Source organism: Sphaerodactylus townsendi, linkage group LG02 (genome assembly GCF_021028975.2).
Source record: "Sphaerodactylus townsendi isolate TG3544 linkage group LG02, MPM_Stown_v2.3, whole genome shotgun sequence".
Lineage (NCBI taxonomy): Eukaryota > Metazoa > Chordata > Lepidosauria > Squamata > Sphaerodactylidae > Sphaerodactylus > Sphaerodactylus townsendi.
Window position 1 is genome coordinate 16,755,094 of NC_059426.1, and position 14,889 is coordinate 16,769,982.

Below are 14,889 nucleotides of genomic sequence, written 5' to 3' on the forward strand. Positions count from 1 at the left end.
TCACCTTCCCTTCCAAAACAGCCACATTCCATTCTGCCTAAACCATCCATCCCATTTCAGTCCCAGGTGTCTTGCACAAAGACACCGGACTTCCCTTTGCAGAATTGCAGAATAAAAGTTATTAAACTCGGGAGAAGAGTGGCAATTAAACACTAGGCTTGCTTTGCAAAGAAAAACAATAATAAAGGGGGGAGGAAAAAACTTACTACTACTACTACTAATAATACAGGAAGGGGAAAAAAAACTTACTAAAATAATAACAACATAGGAAGAGGAAAAAACTGAGTAACAGCAATAATAGTAAAGGAGGAAGACAAACTTACTAAAAGATCCCCTGCCCACCTTGCTCACTTGCAAGAGGGCTTGCAAGAGAAACCATCATTTGCTAAGTCGTTTGGCTCTGAAGGAAAGAGGAAAGAAGCTGCAGCCCCCAGACTTCTCTCCAAGGTGCCTGCCTGCAAAGTTGCGCTTGGCCCAGAGCCTCCTCGCGCTCCACTCCTGCCGCGCTCCTCCACTCCTCCTTTAAAGCCTTCTTCCTTTCTGCCTCTGCTCCCTCCAAGATGGTAGGAAAGTTGTCGTTTTGGAGGGCAGAGGAGCGGCTCTCTGGTGTTATGTCCTCGCGGTGCCTGTAGTGGTGCTGTAGGAAGGCTGGCGAGGCTCTCTCTTCTGGAGCAGCCCCGGCAGCCCTGCCTCCTTTGCTGCAGAATATGTTCAGGGATCCCCCTCCATAATCACCCTAACCCTCCGAGCACTTTGTAGTTTGGGAAAGAAATAATAAGCGGGCTCCTCTTTGCAAGCGGGGATCTGTTGGGGCTTCTTTCTCTCTCTCTCTCTCTCTCTTTTTTTTTTCTCCCCCTCTTTTTTTTTTTTTTTTTGCTTCCTCCCTCCGAGCCCGGGGAGAAAACAGCAGCAGCAGCAGCGCTGAAGCCGCTCCGAGCCCATTCCCCGGTTCCTCTGCCGGGGAGGAAACTCCGCTCCGTCCGCCCAACAGAGGGAAAGGGGGGAGAGGCGAGAGAGGAGCGGCGAGAAAAAAAAAAAGGCAGCTCGAAAGGTAAGCCAGGCCCGGCCTGCGTCCCCGGGCTCGCGTAGAGGGGCGGGCGGCGCCGACTGGGCAGGGCGGGCGGCCCGGCGCGCTACGCGAGGCCGGGGATTCGGAAGAGCGGGCTAGGCCGCGGAGCCCGGAGCCCGGAGCGGGGCCGGCGGGGTTCGGGGGGGCCTGCCAGAACTGGAGAGGGGTCGAAACGGCCCAGGGGGGGCTCCCAGGCTGGGAAGGGGACGGCAGCGCTCGGTTACGGTCGACCGGGAAGCGCGAAGGGGAAGAGGCCTCCGCCGAGCGCAGGCCTAGGATCTCCCCGCCTCCGCGGGGTCCTGCCCCGGGGCTGGCTGGGCCCCAATATCAGGCAGGCGAAGGCCTCCCACCTTCACGGGGCTTTGGGGGTCGGCGAAGGGGGCGCCTAAACCCGAGAGCGGCGACCGGGCCGCGCCGTGGCGGAAGGGGGGGGGGGCGGCGGCGGCGGCTAAGAGGCGATTTCAGCCCTGGGGCGAAAAGTCTGCAAAATCTTAAAATATTTATTATAAGTCCCGTCCCGGTTCTGGACGCGGAGGCCCAACTTGGCCCCGAGACCGCGGGCGGCGGGTCGGGGGACGCTCGGCTGGGTCGGGGGAGCGCCGCCGCCGGCGGCCTGGAAAGTTTAATTTTAGGCACCGCCGCCTCCCTTCCGCGCGGAACCCGGCCCGCTGGTGCCCCGTGGGTGCGTTCACACGGGATTCGGGCCACACGCGTGTAGGAGTCGCGCCGCCGCTCTGCTCCAGCTGGAGCGAAGCCGGCTCCCCCGAGGGACCCCCCCCCACCTTAGCAACTCTCCCCCCCCCCCAAACCCCCACTTTAATTTGCACCCACGGTGGTTAGGATCGTGGGAACTCCCCGAGACACCCCCTCGTTGCAAAAGGTTGCCGATCTTGGGGGAGGGGGGCGGCAAATCGTTTCTTTGCACAGAGAGGTTGCAGAGTCCCACTGGAAAGGACTTTGCACCGCTTAGCCACAACCTGGGCTGGTTGAGAGTATTATTGGGGTGGGGGGGGCGGTGTGGGATGGCTTGAGGCATTCCTCCCACCCCACCCCACCCCACCCCCCCCTTCTCGGTTGCCCATCGTCCTCTCACTTAGTTTGGAGGTGCTGTCAGAGTGGGAATCCAGCCATGCAAACACGTGCCAGGCTCCTGGGTCAAACTCCACTTTTTTGGGTGGGGGGAATGAGATGCATGTGTGGGGCTGACCCCCCCCCCCCATGGTTGACCTGGAAAACAGTTATTTACTGTCCAGACCCTCCCCTCTCTTGGGTGGTGTCCTGCTGTAGATATATTCTTTGAGGCTGCGGATAGGATTATATCAGTGTCACGGTCAGCACTGGTGCGCTCCCGCACATGACTCAGATTCATATATTGGACCTGTTACGCCCCGTCGGTTGTACTGTAGCTTTGAGAGCCGGGTTGTAGTTTTGTAGAGGTCAACGTAAGTGTGGTGTTTTCAAGCTGTGGCCGTCCACTGGATCCACTTCGCAGGTGAACTTTTAGTAAGGACCCAAGAAGTGTGTGGCTGAGTCTGAGCACTCAGGTGGATTTGCCATGGCCTATTTTATTGTTATGCTTATTTCTTTCTTTACATGCTGCTTGGGAGCAGCGGACTCTAATCTGGAGAACTGGGTTGATTCCCCGCTCCTCCGCCTGAGTGGTGGACTCTTATGTGGTGAACTGGATTTGTTTCTCCGCTCCTACCCATGAAGTCTGCTGGGTGACCTTGGACCAGTCATAGTTCTCTCAGAACTCTCTCAGCCCCATCTAGAAGAAGAAGAAGAGTTTGGATTTATAGCCCACCTTTCTCAAGGTGGCTGACAAGCCAGGAAAGGAAAGAGTTTGTAAACTGTATTGTCGAAGCCTTTCACGGCCGGAATCACTTGGGTGCTGTGTGGTTTCCGGGCTGTATGGCCGTGTTCTAGCAGCATTCTCTCCTGGCGTTTCGCCTGCATCTGTGGCTGGCATCTTCAGAGGATCTGAATCTGGCATCATGTGGCTGGCATCTTCAGAGGATCCTCTGAAGATGCCAGCCACAGATGCAGGCGAAACTTCAGGAGAGAATGCTGCTAGAACACGGCCATACAGCCCGGAAACCACACAGCACCCAAGTTTGTAAACTGCTTTGAGACTTCTTACAGTTGAGAAAAGCACAGTAAAAATCCAAACTCTTCCTTCTTTTCTCCCTGATTGGGAGCCAAAGCAGCTCTTCACATAGTTCTGCCTGCCTCTACCTTATCCTTTTAATAACAACCTTGTAAGGTAGGGTGACTGAGAGATAGTGGAAGGCACAAGGTCACCCTGTGAACTTCCATGACAATATTGTGATTGATTCCTGGTCATCCCAAATCGTAGTCCAAAGCTATGCCATGCAAGTTCTCTGGCCTTTAGACTTCAACTTCCTAAACCTCATGAGAAATACCTTCTGAAATACTTGCTGAAATTTCAGAGGCAGTTGGTGATGAGGCCTAGGAACTTGTCATTCACTGGAAAAGAAAGTTAAAAACTCCCGCTGGGGATGTGTCAGATTGTGGGTGCCTGCTAGTATAGCTCTTTAGGTCACAGCTTTTGGATTGCATGCAGGGCAGGCATTCCTTCCGTGGCGAAAAATCAAGTTCATTAGGAAATATTTGAAAAGTTTAGTAGAAGTCATTTCTGGGCAAACTGGGCCTCGATCATGAAGAGTGAAGTTGAATGCTTAGCTGAGCTGAGAGCCAGTGTGGTATATTGGTTAAGAGCAGGTGGATTCTAATCTGGAGAACCAGGTTTGATTCCCCACTCTTCCACCTGACTTATCTGGTTTGCCAAATGTGTTTCTGCACTCCTACATTCCTCCTGGGTGACCTTGGGCTAGTCCAGTGGTCTGCAACCTGTGGCTCTCCAGATGTTCATGGACTACAATTCCCATCAGCCCCTGCCACCATGGCCAATTGGCCAGGAACATCTGGAGAGCCGCAGGTTGCAGACCCTTGGGCTAGTCACAGTTCTTTGGAGCTCTCTCAGCCCCACCTACCTCACAAGGTGTTGTGGGAAGAGGAACGGAAAGGAACTTGTAAGCCACCTTGAGTCTCCTTACAGGAGAGAAAGGTGAGGTATAAATCCAAACTCGTCTTCTTCATTTGTTCCTCTGTCTTGACAAGGAGCTGGGTTGAAAGACGACTGCAAAATGCTCAGACACAAGCATTCTCTGAGGAGTTTAGTTCAAGACTGTACCTCTGTACACCTTAACATTTTGAGAGTACTGTTATGGACAGTGGGAAGACGAGAAGTTTGTTATGGTTTAAGAAGGCAGACCTAAATTACGACTCCTGGACATATATGGGACTGAATTAAAGCATTTTAATGTACTTTATTGTAACTGATTCACAATCTTGTTCAAGTGGAGTTACACCTTTCTAAGCCTTTTTCTGCTAGAATTGAAACCAAACTATATTGTCACAAAGCTATATGAAAAAAATCTCAAAATAATATTGCTGTTTTCCAGGGTTTCCCCATATTATTTAAGCATCAATGTTTCAGGAGATATATTTGGCTTTGGTAAGATTATACATGTCTACCCTTCTAAGTCAAGAACCATGTTTTTATTAAGTTACCTTTGTAACCATCTTATATTAAATTTCCCTGTATATAACGGCCAATGCTTGATTTAAAGTATGTCTACCCTGCTTCCCTAGTCTGAAATCCCAGCCACATTCCTGTAGAAGTTTGCCTTGTTAGAATAAGTATGTTACAGGGATACAAAAATTGTTTGCTCTCAGATTGACAGTGTGCACTGAAGACTTTTAATTAACAGACACTTTTGCTGTTTCGGGGGGCTCAAATTTTTCTAACATCCTACATTTGAAGTGAGATGTTTTCTAGGATGTAGAAATTAATCTGGTCATAGAATAAAGCAATAATTGTTTGAGCCGTCTGCTGCAGTTTTGGAAAAGTCAATCAACCCCTTGTTGGGTAAACACTTTGCCTAACATCCCAATCTTCAGGTTAGAGTAATACAAGTGTTTGGATGTCAATTGCTCGGCAGGTCAGTCCATTGGTTTTGGTGTGCCAGATTTAGAAAAGCAAAATTGGATCCAGTACAAAAACCTTTTGGTTCAGAGCAACAGCCAGAATTGTCGTATTGCATTGGCACGGCAAAATGCTCTGAATGCTACAAATCATTAAATTTCAACTCTGTTGCATAAATTAGAAGTGGGCAAAAAGAATACACAGTGGGAACAGGATATCACAATTGAGCAAGGTCTCCATCAGCCGGTAGAAACCAGAATGGTGCACAGGTTGTAGACACAAAACACAACTATTCAAAAACTAGCATCAACAAACTAGGCTGTGGACTAGCTCCTCTTTGCCCCTAAGGGATTGTTCTGCTGATCCCATTTCAGTACTATTATATTAGAAAATATTTGGTCTAATCTAGTTTGTAACACAAGGTGTAGTGGTTCTTCATTCTGTTAATATGAGTATTGGCTCAGGGTGCATTTGGACGAATGTTACTGACTTGCTATGGTGGGCAATCAATCATATAGGGTGCTGGTTACCTTGAGCGCTGACCTTTTGGGAAACTTTACCTGTCTCTGCTTCTGATCAGAAATCCAGGAAATAGGGCTCATTCCACACAGTATATTTATAACGAGTTGCAGTAGCTATAAATAAACTAATTTTCCCTTTTTGTAAATGGAAAACAAAATTTGGTGTTGGGGGGTTTCCGGGCTGTGTGGCCGTGGTCTGGTAGGTCTTGTTCCTAGCGTTTCGCCTGCATCTGTGGCTGGCATCTTCAGAGGTGTATCAGACGTGTATCACAAAGTCTGTATCAGAGGTGTATCACAAGAGAAAAGTCTGTTTCACAGAGAAAAGTCTGTTTCACTGTGAAACAGACTTTTCTCTGTGATACGCCTCTGAAGATGCCAGCCACAGATGCAGGTGAAATGCTAGGAGCAAGATCTACCAGACCACGGCCACACAGCCCGGAAAACCCACCACAACAAATTGAATCCGGCCGTGAAAGCCTTCGACAATACAGAAAACAAGTTTATTTATAACGATGGCAATTCGTTATAAATATTCGGTGCGGAATGAGCCTAGGAGAGTGCTAAGAAATCTCATCATGTGGATGTTAATGCAGAATAATGGTTCTCCGTTGGTTGTATGTGCATGGTAGTAAGTTAAATTTATGCACATGGCGACTGTGTACATATTACGTATGTACATAAGTGCTATCAGGTTGCAATTTACATTTGGTGACCCCTAACTATAAGGGGGCTTTTAAGGCAGGTGAGATTCAGAGGTTGTTTGCCATTGCCTTCCTTTGCAGAGTCTTCCTTGGTGGTGTCAAATCCAATTACCAACTCTACTTGGCTTCTGAGGCCTAACCAAATTGGTCTATACCACAGGTTTCAAACTTGCGACCCTCCAGATGTTATGGACTACAGTTCCCATCATCCACTGCCAGCATGATGCTGGCAGGGGATGATGGGAACTGTAGTCCATAACATCTGGAGGGCCGCGAGTTTGACACCTATGGTCTATACTATACTGCCTTCCCTCCCTTTCCCCTGAAATAGGAATGTCTCTAATTTTAATACTATTCTGTAGGTCAGTGATGGCGTACCTTTTCGGGACCAAGTGCCCAAATTGCAACCCAAAACCCACTTATTTATCCATTTTTTTTAGTATATGTGCTGCCGAAGCGAGCACGTCACTTATTTATCACAAAGTGCCAACACGGCAATTTAACCTGAATACTGAGGTTTTAGTTCTGTGTGTACCCGCTGCTCTGCCCTGCGCTGCTCCAGCACCTCCACCCCACCCCTATGCCTCCACCCCACCTGCTCTAGCCTCCAGCAAGTCCTGCGCACACTGCTCTGTGCCTCTCTAGCATCTCCACCTCCTCTTCCTCTGGCCCCCCCCCCTCGAGCATCAGCCACCCCGAGGATAGGCAGCAGGCCTGCCAGCGGAGTCCTCCCTGCTCGCCGAGGGACATTGTACCAAGCAGCCAAGGCCAGCCTAGATGTGTGTGAGTGGGGGGGTGATTTTCCACCTCCCACAGATGACGAACTCTGTGTGCATGTGCCCACAGAGAGGGCTCTGAGTGCCACCTCTGGCACTCGTGCCATAGGTTCGCCACCACTGCTGTAGGTAGTAGTATGAAGGCTGGAACACCATAAACCAGAGGTGTCCAACTCTGGCCCTCCAGATGTTTGTGGACTACGATTCCCATCAGTCCCTGCCAACATGGGCTGATGGGAATCGTAGTCCATGAACAACCTGGAGGGCCAGAGTTGGACACCCCTGCCGTAAAGTAAGGAGTGTCATTGTGTTTTGTGGGGGAAAGGAACACTCGTCTCAAGTAATGGATATCTTTGTCAATGAGGTAGCGCACTTTTTTAATTGAATATTTTGCACCCACCAGCCTACCCTTTCTGCAAACTAAACTGCGTTAGTTTTAGCAAGGCAGAATGGGGGCAGTTCTGTCTCATCTAGCTTCTGGAGTTTCTTTCTTTTTTTTTAATGGCTTGACGTGTTCAAATATAGAATTGCAGATGATAATGAGAAAAATGTTACTGGGATTAAATTAACATCTTTCTGATATGTGGGAGTTGGTACTGAGCGCAAGATGACATGAATCACTTTCGTTCTAATTCTAGATACATACTGTGGAAATAGTTCCTATTAATTTGAGCAAAACTTAAACTTTCATATCAGGGTGGTAGGCCTGCTGGACGCAGTTGACATACGTGCTCCTTGTGATAGAAGAAGGAGGGTTTGGATTTCTACCCCGCTTACAAAGTGGCTTACAAACTCCTTCCCTTCCTCTCCCCACAACAGACACCTTGTGAGGTAGGTGGAGCTCAGAGAGTTCTGAGAGAGCTGTGACTAGCCCAGGGTCACCTAGCAGGCTTCATGTGTTGGAACGGGGAAACAAATCCAGTTCACCATAGAAGAGTCCGCTTCTCACGTGAAGGAGTGGGGAATCAAATCCAGGTTTCCAGATTAGAGTCCACCTGCTCTCAACCACTACACCACGCTGGCTCTCAGAAGTGAGTTGTTTCTACTCAGTGCTTGATGTATAGACTTCTCCAAGAGTACAAGTGTCAAACTTGCAGCCCTCCAGATGTTAATGAACTACAGTTCCCATCAGCCCTTGCCAGTATAGCCAATGTTCAAGTTGGGAGGGGCTGATGGGAATTGTAGTTCATGAACATCTGGAGGGCCGCCAGTTTGACACCCCTGCCCAAGAGCTTCTCCTAGGTAATTCAGTTGCATAAAAAGCCAAGAAAAAAATATCAGTTTGCCTGGTTCTTTGGGTGTTGAAGAGTGACAGAGGACATATGTATATGTGGACATGATTCTTATCTGTGTGAGACCTTTTGAGACCATGACTAGTGGGCTTAGATCAGGGTGACCAACCTATGGTGCTCCAGATGTTCATGGACTACAATTCCCATCCGCCCCTGCCAGCATGGCCGATTGGGAATTGTAGTCCATGAACATCTGGAGCACCATAGGTTGGCCACTCCTAGCTTAGATCCTAGAGCAGTGTTTCCCAACCTTTTCGAGGTCAGGGTACCCTTGACCTCACTCTTCATATCTCACGGTACCCCTGCCGCCACCCTCCACCTTCCCCTCCCATTGCCCCTACTTGCCACACACCCCACCTTCCCCTCGCAGGGTGAAGGGAAGCATGGGGGTGGTGGCGGCTGCTGACCTTGTGGCAGGCCCTGCCCCACGGGCCAGCTTCATGTCCTTGCTGGCGCCGGTGGGAGACACCACAAAAATGAGGGGGGGGGGGCGGTAGTGTTGCCACGGTATCCCTGGGACATGCTCACGGCACTCCAGGGTACCGCGGAACCCTGGTTGAGAATCGCTGTCCTAGAGCATAGGTGTCAAACTCGCGGCCCTCCAGATGTTATGGACTACAGTTCCCATCATCCCATGCCAGCACCATTCTGGCAGGGGATGATGGGAACTGTAGACCATAACATCTGGAGGGTCGCGAGTTTGACACCTGTGTCCGAGAGCCATGTGGTGTAGTACGGTAGGTAGAGTGTTGGGCCAGGATCTGAGAGACTCTGGTTTAAATCCCCACTCTGCCGTGTTCGCTTGCTGGGCAACCTTGGATCAATTACACACTTCCAGCCTAACATATCCCACAGGGTTTTTATGAGGATGAAATGGAGGTGAGGTGAAAGATATCAACTGCTTTGGATCCCCACTAGGGAGAAAGGGCCTGTATAAACAAAGTAAACAAACAAATAGTTGTTGCCAAAACGGAAATGCGTAGCCGCTAATACCTGCAGCTACGGAATTGATTTCAGGACTGATGTTTGGAATGTGACGGGAAAGGCTGTGAAGACTAGGGGTCAGATCCAGCCAGCTTTCCTGCTGGTGAAAAGGAGAGGGGGGGGGGCTCCTTTGGCCATCCAAACTGGCTGTGGGAGAGATTACGGAGAAAGAGCCCTGTGGCGCAGAGTGGCAAACTTCAGTCGAAGCTCTGCTCACGACCTGAGTTCGATCCCGATGGGAGTCGGTTTCCGGTACCCGGCTCAAGGGCGACTCGGTCTTCCATCCTTCTGAGGTCGGTAAATTTAGTGCCCAACTTGCTAGGAGTGAAGCGTGGACGACTGGGGCAGGCACTGGCAAATCACCTGATGAACAAAGGCTGCCTATGTGACATCACTCTGTGGGTCAGTAATGACCTGGCACTTGCACAGGGGACTACGTTTACCCAGAGATCACGGACAGTAGCCCTGTGGGATCGGGGACTCAGTGAATAGGGAAGCTGGGGAAGACAAAAAAGCAAACCGGCTCCAACCAGAGGTGGGAATCCAGCAGGTTCTCACAGGTTCCCGAGAGTAGGTGACTAATTATTTGTGTGTGCCGAGAGGGGGTTACTAATTGGTGATTTTGCCACGTGATTTTTGCCTTAATTACGCCCCTCCTCTCAGCAGTAGCATGCAGAACTTGAAGCAGTCTAGTAGGAGGTGCACCGGCGTGCGTGGCAGCCCGCGCCTACGTGCATTCATTTCCCGCCCAAGGACCGGCATAGCGGCTGCGTCCTTGCCACAGCCCCGTCCAGGAATGCCCGGCCATGCCCCCGTTGTGCCCCGCCCAGCCCCATTGGCGCTACACCACAGTTTGAATCCCACCACCATGGGAACCTGTTACTAAAATTTTTGGATCCCACCACTGGCTCCAACCCTAAAGCTTCAGTTCTGTCCTTGCTTACCTGTAAGTGGGGTTTGTTGAATTTGTTCAGCAGTTCCACACTTTGGAGTGGAAATCCCAGGGCCTCTGAAAGGATTGTGCCGGGCTTCCCCGATAGTAGGCTGTTGTTTTACAACTGGTATTCACTTTTGAAGCACATCACCAGTAAAGAGGGCGCGTGTGGCTTCTTTGAGACCACTCCGTCCCGATTGCAGAGTCGTAACACTACTCTAATTGCAACTCTGAGTTCAATGTGATTTATTTCCGAGTGGAGACACTTAGAGACTGGGGGGCTGTAAAAATATGTATTGTGAATCTCAGTTGCTCAGAGGTACTTCACTATTGTGGCGTATTCCAATAAGGCATCACTCACGAGATCTGTGGAAATCTTGTAGCGGGTTTAAGTGAATCTCCTTGGAGGATGTGTGCTAGTTTTTCATTTGTACCAACAACGATTCGGTATTACTTAGCAGTAGCATGGGGCTGTATTCAGAATTGCCACTAAAAAAATAAAAATCTGCCACAAAGGATGCAAATGTTTCTGTAGGAAGTTGAGGGCCAGTGAGGCGTAGTGGTGAAGAGCAGTGGTCTCTAATCTGGAGAACTGGGTTCGATTCCCCACTCTGCCACAAGAGCGGCAGAGTCTTCTCTGGTGAACCAAATTTGTCTCCTCACTCCTACAATCCTGCTGGGTGACCTTTGGCTAGTCACAGTTCTCTCAGAACTCTTTCAGCCTCACCTACCTCACAAGGTGTCTACTGTGGAGAGAGGAAGAGAAAAAAAAAAGGGGGGGGGGGAGATATAAATCCAAACTGTTCTTAGGTCTGAACATTTCAGGGTCTGGTTGTGGCGCTTGGAGTCATGGGCAATAGTCCCTAATGCTCCAATGTATGTTCAAAACTAAGCAATACTACCATGTTTCTCCAAATATAAGACAGTGTCTTATATTAATTTTTGCTCCCAAAGATGCGCTATGTCTTATTTTCAGGGGATGTCTTATTTTTCTGTGTTGTTCGTCGGGCATACTTCCAAACAAAAACTTTGCTATGTCTTACTTTTGGGGGATGCCTTATACTTTGCAATTCAGCAAAACCTCTACTATGTCTTATTTTTAGGGGATGTCTTATATTTGGGGAAACAGGGTATTAATCAATGTTACTGGTTTTTCAGGCATATTTGTGCATGTATTGACATAGGTCAAAAACTAGGGTAAAGGATTATTTGGCAATCTGAATTGTCATTCAGTTATACAGGTTTTTTTAAGGAGCCGTGTGGCATAGTGGTTAAGTGCGTGCACTGCCACTCACACGGTCAGGAGTTCGAGCCCCCTGTGGGTCAGATATCCTGGCAGCTGGCTCATGGTCAACTTAGCCATCCATCTATTCCTTGGTCAGTAAATGAGTACCTAGCTCATAGCTAGGGGGTAAAGAATAGCCGGGGAAAGCAATGGCAAACTACCCCACAAAAACGGCTTGCCTATGAAATCACTGCGTGCAGTGGTACCCCAGGGTCGAACACGACTGAAGGGGAAACTTTACTTTATACAGTTGTTTCCCCAGATTTATGGGATGGGGGGGGGGGAGTTCTTTGCTGTTTGCTCAGCTCTTAAGAACCGAAACAGTTCCTTCTGGCTGTTAAAAGCAAGAGACAATGCTGAGCCATCTGTGTTTGTGTCTACGCACAAACAGTTCCCAACATTCAAGTGTGACTAAGAAACAGACAGCTTGTTCATTTTTTTTGCCGTTTCCTAGAGTTTATTCAGCCAGTCCGAAGCAGGCCGCCACGTTTCTGATATTGGCTGCTCAGATCGAAATAGTACAGGTGGGACTCGGACGCTAAAAGTTATTGCAACAGTTAGTAAATCTGAGCTATTTTCATGTAAAAAAAATCAATACGAGTGTGCAGATCTCCTTTGACGTTATTTGCCTGGATCTGCTATTGAACCGTAAACTCCGGAAGGGATAACCTGTGCGTAACTTGCAAAAAAAGAGAGTGAGAACCCACAGAAATTGAGATAAGCCTGAGTCAAGGTCTAAAAATGTTCCTTGTGACCTTCAGAGCCTAGAACAATTCCGGCATCTGCCTCCATGCAGATCAATCTGTAACAGTCCTCATAAACAGTCTAGTTAAAGGGAGTTTGTGTTTCAAATTAAAACCAACCCAACCCCGAGAATCGAAATGTGGTCTGGAAGCAAGCAGGCAGATCCCAAATGACTGGAGTCACCGAAAACGGGTGAGTCCAGCTTCAGTGAGGTCCCGTTGTACCGTCAAAATAGACTTCTTCCCAGGGGAGCACAGTACCTTCCCTCCCTTTGGATTGCAGCACCAGGGTATTGGAAGAAGGAGTTGCTCTTCTTAAGAACATAAGAACATGCCTGCTGGATCAGACCAGACCAGTGGTGGGCCACTGCGAGTAGCAGAGTGCTGGACTAGATGGACTCTGGTCTGATCCAGCAGGCATGTTCTTATGTTCTTAAGAAGAGCAACAGGTATCCAGGCCAGAGCACTCCTTGGGGGCACCTTCTTTGATCCCTAGTCTTGGGGAAAATGCCGGGCAATGTTGGTTTTGACCTGTAGAGACCTACATGGCTTGCAACCAGGTTATCTGAAGGACTGTCTTCTCTGGTAGGTTCCTGCCCAGGAATTAAGATTGCAGGGAGAGGTCTTCCTGAGTGTCCTGACAATTAAAAAACTCGTTTGGCGGGTACACAAGAGAGTGCCTTTTCAGTGGTAGCCCCATGACTGTGGAACCCCCTTCCCAGAGAGGTGAAACTGCCCCCCTCACTTTCGATCTTAAGGAGGCTGTTGACAGTTTTGTTTAGGACTGCATTTGATTATGCTCACTAGCAGTCCTGAATTGTGATATTAAATTTTGTTTCTTGTGTACCGTATATACTCGTGTATAAGTCGACCCGCATATAAGTCGAGGCACCTGATTTTACCACAAAAAACTGGGGAAACGTATTGACTCGCATATAAGTCGAGGGTGGGAAATGCAGCAGCTACTGGTAAATTTCAAAAATAAAAATAGATACCAATAAAATTACATTAATTGAGGCATCAGTAGGTTTTGAATATTTATTTCAAAGAAAAACAGTAAACTAGCTCTGTAAGTGGAAAAGGGAGTCAACAAAAACAATATAGTCTCAACAATAACTTTAAAAGTACAAAAACCTTAGCTCAACCAGCAGCCAAGCTAAAACACAAGAGTTAAAACCAAAACTGGATTTTTGGTCAGGGGAGGAATGTTTATGTTAGCAGTACCAACATTTCAGAGTATCTTTAGGAGACCCTCCTGATTGCCACCCAGGTTTGGTGAAGTTTGGTTCAGGGGGTCCAAAGTTATGGACCCTCAAAATGTAGCCCCATCTATTAGCTCCCATTGGAAACAATGGGGGATGGAGCACCCACTTTGGGGATCCATAACTTTGGACTCCCTAAACCAAACATCACCGAACCTGGCTGGTATCAGCAAGAGATTATCCTTATGATACCACCCAGGTTTGGTGTAGTTTGGTTCAGGGGGTCCAAAGTTATGGACCCTCAAAAGGGTAGCCCCATCTACTATTAGCTCCCATTGGAAACAATGGGGGATGGGGCACCCCCTTTGGAGGTCCATAACTTTGGACCCCCTGAACCAAACTTTACCAAACTTGGGTGATATCATCAGGAGAGTCTCTTGAAAGATCCCTGAAATTTTGGTGCCACTAGTCTAAAAACTGCGCACCCGGCGGCCAACAAAGTTCCATCCTGAGCAGGTTCACTCACAGCCCTACGGTTTGTTCAGCAGTTCTTCCTGTCAGGAAACTGTTCCTAGAATTGCACTGACTGTTGAGTAAGCTAAGCTGGCCAGAAAATATTTAGACTTCCCGTTCACGATCTTTATTTTTTAAATCCTCTGTGGGCTAGTAGGTGTGCCAGGTGGAGATGTACTGGCTACACATGCAGCCTTTAAAATTAAGCAGTTCACTTAGGTGTGCAAAATGCCTAAATTTCACCATTGTGTCAAAACCCACTTTCTGACCGCCGTAATGAGAATGAGGAATTGGAGCTTGACAATCTATGCAGTGGAGCCCTGTGCTGCCTCCAAAGAGATAATTGGTGGTGCAGACACCCAGGGAGAAGGGGAAACTCCTTTCACCCCTGAGATAGCCCATTGTGGAGAAAGAATCATAAAATCATAGAGTTGGAAGAGACCCCAAGGACCATCCAATCCCCTGCAGTGCAGGAACACACAATCAAAGCACTCCTGACAGATGGCCATCCAGCCTCTCTTTAAAAAAACCTCCAAAGAAGGAGACTCCACCACACTCCGAGGTGGTTCATTCCACTGCTCTGACTGTCAGGAAGTTTTCCCTGATGTTTAGGAGGAATCTCTTTTCCTTCACCTTGAACCCGTTGCTCCTGGTCCTAGTCTCTGGAGCAGCAGAAAACAAGCTTGCTCCCTCACCAACATGACATCCCTTCAGATATCTAAACATGGCTATCATGTCACCTCTTAACCTTCTCTTCACCAAACTAAACATCCCCCGCTCCCTAAGTCTCTCCTCGTTGGGCATGGATTCCAGCCCTTTTACCATTTTGGTTGCCCTCCTCTGGGAATGCTCCCCTTCAC

At 48.7% G+C, this 14,889-nt stretch overlaps 1 protein-coding gene across 2 annotated transcripts in view; it reads left to right on the plus strand.

The window, feature by feature from the left end:
- The first annotated feature begins 681 nt into the window (after positions 1–681).
- The window catches only part of INO80D (INO80 complex subunit D), a 45,473-nt gene continuing 31,265 nt past the window's right edge, over positions 682–14,889 (plus strand). For both annotated transcript variants that reach the window (XM_048485395.1, XM_048485396.1), the window contains exon 1: positions 682–1,051. The gene's annotated coding sequence lies outside the window, so the exon portion shown is untranslated. The remainder of the gene's footprint in view (positions 1,052–14,889) is intronic.